Consider the following 10446-nt stretch of genomic DNA (forward strand, 5'->3'; position numbering starts at 1 on the left):
GCTAGGTGAAAGCTTGGGAAGGAAGCCGGTCAAACAAATCAAGAATGAAGGAAAAGGATAAACAGGATGCAAGGTAAGTATAGCTTACACTATTCTTAATTTGTAGAATATTCTCTTATCATATTAATTACGAATAAGATAAATAAGCAATTGAAGTATGATGTTCCGACGTGTAGTCGTACGGAACAAGATAAGCGAAATGATACGAAACCATATCGATGGTGAAAAAGGAGTAAATTGGTAATTCGGACATACTATGACGAATAGAAAATGAACTTTTAATGGTTACCTTATATGGTAAACCAAAACGAACAATAAAGGCAAAACGGTAAATTGGTCACACGTTGACAATAACCGTTAGTTTGAAAAGACACTTTACGGCGTAAGCGATAATGAGTCAAAAGAGTTAAGAAATGGTTTATAAGTAAAATAACCGTACGGTGTAAACCGGAGCGAGTCATGTAGATGAGATGGTAATAAATGTCATCTCGCAAAGATAAACAGTCACTTAAACTAAATGGGTCAAAAGGTGAAGATATCGCTCTTTGACAATATCGACTAATGATTATTTGTCGAGTTGTATGTTTACAGGAGTAAACATCTAATGGATATCCGCTTCGATAGTAATTAGCGGTTACTAAAGCAAGGTATTAACGGGTCAATATATTGATCCGAACCAGGTATGCGTAATAGGTTAATTACTCATTTAGAACTTGAGGTTCTATGAGAGTTAGACAAAAATCAAACATGGACATTTGGTCATCTTAATAGGTAAACCGAATGATTTAACTTATAATCATTATGTCTTCAAAACATAATAATTTTTAAACAAGACCAAAATGCCCTTGTAAGCTAAATTGAGCAAACGACCCTTAAAGGTTGTTTGGAAACGAGTTTTATGATCAAATAAATACTTAGAATAAGTATAAAAAGTGAAAGATGTGAATCTTTGGGTCAAATGATTCTATATGAGTTTTTACCGTAAAATGATAATCCGAGGGGTAAAACTCGAAATATATAGATCACCACATTAAATCCACCACAAATATAGTTGTGGTGGAAGATCATTTGATAAGAAATGTGGAAATATGAAACTAGAAACGAAAGAAAGCGATTCGTGCTTAAAATATGCTTAAATACCCTTAACGGGTCAAAATAAGCATATGAGCGAAAACAGGTTAATAATACGTAAGAAACCCGTGGTTTGGACCTTGAATAATAGGAAACTGATATGAGATGAGGTTCATGATAATTTCTATGCAATACACTAGTTTTGTTTGATAAAATCATGAACGGGTCAAAAATTAGTAATTATATATTAAGCCGAAGGCTTAAAAGTCTCAAATTTTGTTAATCTGGTTGTCGGATTTTAACTCCATGTGAGGGAGAATCGAATTACGATCACGTAGGAAGAAACGTGACGAAAAACAGTTCAAAAATGATCGAGTTATGATTATTTTAGTCGAAACTTGGATTGCTGGATACGTACAACAACAAAACCAAAGCATTCTGTCAAAAACACACCCTCGCGTCGCGCGACAGGGTAGGTGAATTGTTGTCATGGCCCACGACGGGGCTCGCATCACGCGACAGCCAGATCCTCATCCCGTCGCGGCACGCGGTGGGCTAAATGTCTAAAATTTTGTTATTGTGTGTTGTTTTTGGGTCTTAAGAACTTGAAAAACACATTATAAAATAATCATAACTAACTCATTTCATGTTTTTATGAAATGTAGGTTTAATATGCGGTGCCGGTGGACGATCAAGCTCGATAACGAACCGAACACGATCAAGAATTCAAGCTTCCGCGAAAAGTTTTATTGTCATGTTTAAACGGCGAATGTTTTGTAAAATGTTGAATTGTTTATTTCTTAAAAGTTTTTAAGAAATACGTATATGGTAAAGTATGTGAAAGCATAAACATAACAATTATAGTCGAAAACTATATGTAAATTGTATAAAACATGTAAGGGTCTTACATGAAACCTTCATTGATCATCTTCTTAAGCATCATGGAGTCTTGTATTTAGGGGTTTATGATTGAAATATGAAGAGGTGAGGGATAGGGTGTTGGGCCTTAGGTATAAGGGAGATAGAGAGGAGTTGTGTTGGTGAATTTTGAAGTTGAGAATGAAGTGAAGATGTGGCGAGTTGTGATGTTATGTTGTCTTATAGTTCTTGCAACCATTTAGTCAAAATAAAATCTAAGAGACCATGCTTCTCCATCATCATTCTCCAACTTAGGCAAGGGGCTTGTGGGCCCCTTTATGGCCGAAAATATGGGGGGTGTAGGCTATGGGGTGGTGAATTAATAAATCATTAGGTTAATTCTTACTAATTGTAGTTTAGTGCGTTAAATAAACTTAACTAGTTTACTAGACTAGTTATTTTGATGTTTAGATGTTAAAATTGGCACTAGTTTCGTTATCGGATCGCCAACCGATAATTTATGTAACTCGTATGGTAATTTATATATAAGTATCCCTAAGATATTTTCAATATCTTTGATGTTGTTTATGATAATTAACATCGTTAAGATCTTGTTATTACCATAAGATGTTGAATTTTGTTGCGGAATGCTGAATTTGTTGTTTCATAGTTCGGATCGGACAATTTAGGTGTTTAAGTGTTTTTTTCCAGAAATTATATAATATTACAAGTAGTTTTCCCATTTAGGGTTTTGTGTAGATGTTTTCTTGGATATGCCTTCATATCAACTTTTAGTTGTTTCAAGGAGTACCGGAGCTCTCCTGGCATGAATAGTGTGTTCGCATTGTTACCAACGTAATTTGGACATACTTTGTTTCGTTTCGCGATACGACAAATACGACGATATGATATGTAATGTGAATATATGTCTTGGAATTGCTAGACTTTATAAGACTCAATCACTCAAAAATTAAGTTTAATGTACATAATTAAATATATAAACAATGATTAAGTTGTACGGAATTACCAGTTATTCTGCCGGTTGTCACAGGTGGTGGTGGAGGTGGAGGTGATTAGTTGTGTGGGGCAGAGATGGGCAGTGACGGGTGGTAGAGGTGTGTGGTGGTGTGTGGCGGAGGTGGGCAGTGATGGATGATGGAGGATGGAGGAAGTGGGTGGAGGTGGTGGTGGTGGTGGTGGTTGTGGTGTGGTTACGAGCTTATGTCGACACATGTATTAATGTCCTAGCTAAACATTAATTTGATCAGCAGATTTCATTAGAACTATGCATACCGGTTTTATCAATTTTTTTTTTAAATTCATTTGTGTTATGAAAACCTATGAGTTCACTAACAATATGTTGACATTTTAAGCATGTATTTCAAGAAAGTAAGTAGCGTCTCATGGCGTGAAGGTCAAGAATATGATGCATATGGCGATAGCACTTTTGAGGGGTTGCCTTGTATTTCCCGCCCTCATACGGGATATATTTGTCAAAGCCTTGTTTTATAAACTATAACTTTGTCTAAATATTTTTGCGAAACACATTTAGGCAATGTCTGCTAACTCAAATACTATGGTTTTGTAAACTTTTAACAATATATTTGGTCTCGTTGGTTTATTCTTAATCATGTAGACGTTTGCTAATCGAATGCTTGAAAACCTTTTGTGGTCGCGCATCGTGTTTCCACCTTGGACGGGGTGTGACAGTGAGGATATATCTCATCATAGCACTTTAACTTACAAGAGGGTAGAAATTGTTGGGGATTCTAGTTAGTTTATAGAAAATCCTTGAGGCGCGCCTACACGCTTAGGGTCTTGGAAACCGAGGCGAAGCATAACATGTAATTTTTAAAAACACTTATATGTATAGGATTGTAATTAAAGCAGTGGCGAAGCTTGAAATTTCCGACAGAGGGGTCAAAAACGTATATACCAAAAATTTCTATAAAACCGGGAGGTCAAAAACGTATATACCCAAAAATTTCTATACGGTCGAAAACTACATACTCTCCACTAACAAGCGAAAAGTTTAGGGGGGTCGCCCGCCCCTACAAAACTACGCCATTGAATTAAAGACCATGTAATTTGGTTGAAAGAAATGTATATTAGAATACGTAGTAGTCAATTTTCTTGACTACCGGTATTTTATGTTCAATGGGTAATAGTCAATTTTCTAAATTGTGTGGAAGGTTTTAATTTCAATACCATTGAAACTATCAATAGGACGAATAGTCCGTTCTCTTTATTGTTTAGAAAAAAAAAACTACAAATTGAATACAGTTGAAATTTATGTTCCAAGATGTTTTCTTGAATATGATATATTTTGGTGATATAAGTCGATACAACTATTCAACATCTTATATTAAAACGACCATAAATAGAAACTACCTTTTAGACAAAAAAAATATTGTGAATAAAGCTAGGTATGGGCTTATCATGAAGTAATCAATTAGTTAAAATCAGTAAACTTTGAGGATGGAAAATGAACATTCTTTATTTTCACATTTGGCAACACCATTTCGTCATTCAATATTTTTTTTTTTAATATGAAACTATGGTGACTTTACAAAGTGAAATTCATGTATATCATCATCTCATAAACCCTTTAAGTGCATTCGAGCATTCACATTCGATTCTATACTTTATCTCTATAATTATAGAAATCACTGTCTTTTCTCTTTTTTTTTCAATTAAACAATATTTTTTATATTTTTATTACTACTTTTTTTTCTCCCCTCTACTCACAATCACTTTCAAAAAATATCTATACTCTCTATTAAAGGAGCTTAGATGATGACCTCACTTTGCTTACGTGTCAAATTCTTAGATATGCCACATTGGCTTCGCTGACATCATAATTACGATTTATATTTATTATGATTAATTAGTGATTTTTTTAAGAGGGAATTTCAAAATTCATACATAAAGATAGAGGTTTTGGCTCTAAATTCAAAATTCAAACAAAATACATATATAACATCCATTTCTCAATCAATTACTCCACATTTCTTCTTCTCTCTCTTCTCTCTTGTGATTTTTAATCCTCTCTCTCTCTCTCAAAATACATATAAACCCTAGAGCTTCTATAAACATCATCCAGCACTCTCAAAAGTTCATCAGACAAGGTTATCTGGTAGGGCACAGTTCAATAAATTTCGACAGTCCATTTGTTTAACAGCGGCGATGAAGAGAAGCACCAGATCTTTCGTGCACAAGGTTCTCCGATCACGAAAACGATTGTATTTGTTTCTTTTTTCGATACTCAAGTCAACAAGTTTAATATTTTTTCGATCCAATCAATCTTCTTTGATTCAAGTTTCTCTCCAATCGATTCACGAATCAGGTATGATATCTTCATTCTTTGTAACTCTGTGAATCTCTGACCCATTTTGTTTGTTTTTTGTTTTTGTTTTTTAAAAAAAGACTCAAAGGATAGTGATGGCGTTGCAAGAGTCACCTGGTAAGAGTTAAAGTTATGTTTGAATTGTTGTGTGTTAATTGGTTGTTGTTGGTGATAGAACTGTTTATAGATTTAGGCTTTACAATTTAGGGTTTCTAGCTTTTGCTGATGGGATAGGTTGAAATTGGTTATGATTATGAATGTTTTGTGAGAAAAATTGATTTTTTCTCTTTGTGATAATAGTATTTGGTATGTTACAGTAAAGTTTGTGTTAGGGCTTTGTTAATGTCAAATATTTACCAATTGGATTTTGTGCAAAGTTGCTTTGATCAATGTCTTTGACTGTGTTATCTAAGGTGCAAGGCACATAGGCCTCACTCATTTTTGTTTTACATTAATGTTTTATTATTCTTCTTCTTATTATTTATTTCTTCTTTTTTTTGGTAAAAAAAATTGCCTCGAAATGTATACAACTTCAGTGACAAGATGTATTCAGTTGTAAACAAGGACAAACCATATGAAGAGCCTGAATATTCTGTTGATGAAGAAGATTTCGTGAAGGTTCATGGCAGTGATTTTGTAAGCCTTTTGTGTCAAAACTTATTCATGGTAAGCATGTACCACAATCCTTTTAATATAATAATGTTGGCAGCAAATTGAACATGCAAATTGAATTTGCTAGCATTTCAATCTTCTTCACAACTCTGTTAATTTGTCCATCTTTATCGTTCTTTCCATAAGTAAATCAGGTTAGCGTTCCGATTGTTAATTTTAATATCTTTTATCGTTCTTTTTTATTTGTATTAATGATGTTTATATGTTTTTTTATATAATTAACGGTGATTCTTTGTTGTTCTTATTCTGTAAGTTAATCAGATTATTATTCTTTTGATTTTATGTTTTTTCCTATTATTTTATTTGTTGGTTAGACAAAAATCGCTAGACCTCTGGCTTGAAAAGGACTAAAGTGAAGAGCCTTAGTGTTAAATTCATCGTCATCAATAGGGAACGTAGAGAAACTAATATGGTAAGCATCTTCAACTCATGAAGTGTTTTGTTCATATGATTTTAAGTATACTACTATAACATTCAATGGTTTTTTATCGAGGAAATGACCTGCTTTGTCAGCTTTAATTGAGAACTAAGGGGCATGTCAATTCGACTGAAGATATATTCATCTATTATTGTGCTACTCAACTGATTGGTAAGTTATTTTACCTAAGAACTCATTAATCAAATCATTTTTAAGCACAAGAGTATAATTTAACTGATTTATGGGAATAATAGGTACAATATTGATGTTTTGTAACTTTGTTTTTGCTTTGGGTAGAGGGGGTGTTTGGATTTGCGTAGATTGATAGCAATGGAAGGGCAAGAGAAATTCTTTTGGAAGGTAAAGACGAGGATTCCATTAGAACTGGATTTCCTAGCCATTTGGGAGTTGGATTCTTAAATCTTGAATATGGATACCTTTGTGAGATCATGGGTCACGATGGGCCACACAGGTGTTCGACATTTCTAATGTCCTATTTACAAGATGCAATTTGTGGTCAATCTTTCTTCAAGGTCTTGCTTAAGCCATCATGTTGTGATATGGTATGCATGTTCTTTTGTACATGTCAATTTTTTGTTCATATGTGTATTTTTTGTGGTTCTAATTATACATTTTTAATGGCATTTTTGTAGTTGCAGCTGAATGATTTTGTCGATATCTATCTTCTTAGCAAAGTTGCTAAAGTCTGAGCCACACTATTTTTTGGTACATGTTCTTGGAAGGTGAAAATGTCAAAAGCAGTGGTCAACACTTTTAAAGTTAGCATTATTCTTCCAAAATGGCATTCAACTGAGCGTGCCAAAGAATGAACATCACAAACAGTTTGAAGATATTACACACTATTTTGTTTTCATTAACAAGGAAACCTTTAAATAATTTCAATTTTTATGTGGGTTCAAGTTTTTTATTTTCTCATTTAATTAACATCATTATGACAGTTATATGTTTTGCTACATTTTAGTTTGAAAATGAAGGAGTGTAATAGATGTCTGCAAATGATGTTAATCAAATGGATGAAGATAATGTAACCTCCTTCACTTCCACTGTTAAGACCCGTGTAGTGAGGTGGCAGTCTCGGAGGATGGTAGAGGTAAGGTGGCTGGTTAGTGATTACATGCTCTACACTTTTGCTTTGCAAGATGCTAAAATGAAACTTAAATTTGAAGCATTTTACACCAGTGTTACACTTTATATTACTTGACAAGTGATTTTTACGTGTGTTTATTTTTTAGCGCTTTTAAAGCGATAAAGGCTCAACGTGAGGGGCTTACTAAAAGCTGCTCCCGTTAATAAGGAGGAACCTCAACCATATATATTGATTGCACTGGAAATTTACATGTAATCTTTTTAATATATAATATACATGATGCATGTGCAGGTATTCTTGCACGGTTTTGTATTAATTTTTCACAGGTTTGGCGTGTAAATGGCCAAGAGAAGATACTTCTTCCAGTTTCTGATCAGTCAAAGTTCAAGAGGAATGCCTTGGTGAATATCAAGAGGAATGCCTTATAGGGACATGGTTTGGAAAGTTGAGGTATTTCTTTTCAAATCAAATTTTGTGCTTTTCGCCTATATAACAAAACTCATGCTCAAGCTTGTGGTAAATCATAACGACGTTTTAAGCTTGGGTATGCTGAAATGTTTGCAATGCAAACATAAATTTAAATCTCTGCACTTGAAACCAGGATCTTATGATTACTATTACTATTATTGTTAGCGTAGCTGTTGGTAAAGACTTTTGACATAATAATAAGTCAAATAAGATTTCTGGTGCCAATCGATTTTGATCGTATAATATGTATTATATTAAAAAAAAACATGACTTTGACTAATATTCTTTTATAATTTAATTACATCTGATGTGTTTCTCTTGCAGAGAAGTTACCATCATCTTTGACATACAAATCTCTGATGCATTTTCACATGTGGATATTAGCGTTCCACAAGCCAAAGCCAGGTTCTTAAATTTTTGTTCATCATGTTTTCTGTTTTCTGTGTAGAAGCATTGTTATCACCTGTTTTTAGTAGGTCATCTTAAAATAATGTCATTAAGTTTAGAGGTGCCATCTTGTATGATTTATCTTAATACAATTCTATTCGAGTAGTTTTATAGCCCAGCAAGTCAAAGAGGTTGGATTTAAATATGAAGTAGATCATACAGGTTGAAATTTGTCCTAAGCAAATTTTAAATGCTTACACCCTTTTAAATTGTTTCGTCAAAAAAGGAGATTATTGTTATATGATATAAATTTTGAGTGCATTTTGATACCACCTTTATAAATTTGAAAATATTTACAAAAAAGAGTTGGCGGGTCAACAAATACCAACTCAAGAAGTTTGACTTTGACCCATCTTATTTTACTACATTTATACGTTTTGGTTGAATGCGAATAACTATTTTATATATTTGGTTTAATATCTTATTCCACATCCTTTTGATGTCAATATTTGTGGCAGGCTTAATCGCCATATTGAGCATATTCTTGGATGCATTAAATCGCTGCCTTCTACCAAGTTAAATGAGCCTGGGACTTCCGTTGCTCCACAACTTGAGTCCTTAGTCCAAAGAATATATGCTGGACCAGATCAATAGCGTATTCGATAGCTTATTCCAGTACACATGCACAAAGACCGAGTGAACATATAAGAGAACCACCATTACTATGCAAATGATTTTAGGTAAGAATTTTCTTAAACATATATTATTTTTTACCATAAAAGTAACAAAACATGTGAGTTGGGTCAAAATCCATCGAGGTTAAAATGTGACATAATTTGTTGCAGGTTGTAACACCTAATTTAGCTTACGTATTATTATATATATAATTAGTATTATTATATATAACCATAATCTTATGATTACATATAACTACATGTTCATAATTCAACAACTTTTTTTCGGATCAGGTTTCTGAGATGGTGGATTTAGTTTCTCAAAAGGAGTATCCGGAAGCTCGATTTTAGCCCGAATGGGGTGTGTACGATTGTTCAAGTTATCGATTTTAAGAACTCGCATGGACCGTTTAAGTGGGAGCTTCATCAAGCTACCAATCAGGCATGGATTCATGTGAAAAATGTTTCTGGTCGAATTTTGTTAAATGATTTCGATCATATCTTGGTTTTTCATGTGAGAATTTCATTAGAAGTTAAAGATAGAATTTTTTTTATTGATTTATTGAATCTTTTAATCAAATTATAGAAGTTTTGATGTCAGATTCTTGTGAAATTTGGCAGAGTTGCATACTTCCGCCATCAAAAGTCTTGAGTGGTCTACATACTGTCTTTATCATTGTTTTATAAAGATATGTAACTAAACGCAAACAATTTAAATGATATATTTAAACTGTTTTTAGTATTTGATTTCGATCGTTATTAAACTTACCCGTGTGTTCACACGGGTCTTACTACTTATTATTGTCTTTATCAACTCACAAGCCCATTCTGAAAGTTAATTGGATCAATAACATTTATTGAATTATTGAATTGTGATATTGTTCAATTTTAGCTTTACTGAATTGGAATATTTACAACCTAAACTGAATAGGCCTTTTATTGAATTATACAATAACAATGGACCTTTACTGAATTTTACACTAACAATGTGTCAAAAAAATTAAGGTCATATATAAGAAGTTATTAGACAACATAAAATTAGGTCATGCTTTCATTTTAGACAAAATATTATCAAATACTTTCCTTATTTTCTATATCAAACATGTACACTAAAATAAACTGTCTTTAACATTGTTTTATAAAAATATGTAACTAAACACAAAGAATTTAAATAATATATTATAATATGTTTTTTAGTATTTAATTCCGATCATTATTAAACAAACCTGTGTATTCACACGAGTGTACAACTAGTTAAAAAATTATAGAAGATGAACAATGTCCCTCCGAATTTACTATAAACAGTAACATTTTCTCTCTCATCTACTCATAACCACTCTATAAAATATAGAGAATGCACTCACATAAATATGAGGGATCGATTATGAATGCTCTAAGACCATCTACAACATGCCGTTTGTAAGGGATGAGGCACCCACCCTGA

General features: G+C 33.0%; 1 long non-coding RNA gene across 13 annotated transcripts; it reads left to right on the plus strand.

The window, feature by feature from the left end:
* Positions 1 to 4943: 4943 nt before the first annotated feature.
* On the plus strand, positions 4944 to 9602 carry LOC110891982. Of its 13 annotated transcripts, XR_004871585.1 has the most exons (12): positions 4944 to 5275; positions 5356 to 5392; positions 5812 to 5911; positions 5985 to 6081; positions 6262 to 6359; positions 6461 to 6536; positions 6663 to 6928; positions 7019 to 7476; positions 7765 to 7923; positions 8266 to 8346; positions 8847 to 9068; positions 9297 to 9602. It is a non-coding gene; the product is annotated as an uncharacterized LOC110891982 (long non-coding RNA). The 13 variants fall into 13 exon arrangements; XR_004871590.1 differs by having other exon boundaries at positions 5812 to 6359; positions 7019 to 7108; positions 7348 to 7488; XR_004871583.1 differs by having other exon boundaries at positions 5812 to 6359; positions 7019 to 7108; positions 7348 to 7476.
* The last annotated feature ends 844 nt before the right edge of the window (positions 9603 to 10446 follow it).

The sequence above is a fragment of the Helianthus annuus genome, chromosome 11 (genome assembly GCF_002127325.2).
Source record: "Helianthus annuus cultivar XRQ/B chromosome 11, HanXRQr2.0-SUNRISE, whole genome shotgun sequence".
NCBI lineage: Eukaryota > Viridiplantae > Streptophyta > Magnoliopsida > Asterales > Asteraceae > Helianthus > Helianthus annuus.